Source organism: Teleopsis dalmanni, chromosome 2 (genome assembly GCF_002237135.1).
Source record: "Teleopsis dalmanni isolate 2A chromosome 2, ASM223713v2, whole genome shotgun sequence".
Classification (NCBI taxonomy): Eukaryota; Metazoa; Arthropoda; class Insecta; order Diptera; family Diopsidae; genus Teleopsis; species Teleopsis dalmanni.
The window spans coordinates 49,264,371-49,265,049 of NC_051847.1; positions in this window are offsets into that span (position 1 = coordinate 49,264,371).

Genomic DNA, 679 nt, shown 5'->3' on the forward strand with positions numbered 1-679 from the left:
ATCCAGTGATCAAACAAAATCAAACCCACTTGCAACGTACAATTGTGCGCACAAGTACTCCGCACAGTAAGAACAGAAATTCGTGGGTGCTACTATTAAAAGGGGAGAGACGAAATGTGATAGAAATGTATGCTGAGATGAGCTGCAAACTTCAGCCGCTCACGCAACCACTTTGGCAAATCATTATGTTGGATTCGTATGCATGCAGTTGATATTCGAATACAACAAAAATTTACTCTCATACAATTCCCACTATATAAATCTCTATCTCTGATATTACGAATGGGAGCACACGCACATTATTTTGTTCATATGCAACGTATGAATGTGCTGCCAACTTCTTTGCACACAAAGGGGAGAGACGAAATAAAATAGAAATGTTCTGTGATTTGAACTGCAAATATATGAGCACAACTAACAAGTATAGCAGCTAACAGAAGCAAATTGATTGAGTTTTCATAGACAATTATATTTAATTGTTTTTGCTAAAACTTTAAAAAAATATATATAGAAATGTAATAAATAATAATAATTCTTGATGTGAAGATACTTAATAAATTTATATTTCAATGTTATTTGACATTTTGGAAATTATGTTAGGGTGTTCACCGCACACCTCCGCACCTTAGAGCAATCGTCACTGCATTATATTATTTATTAATTTTTTTTATTACATAAA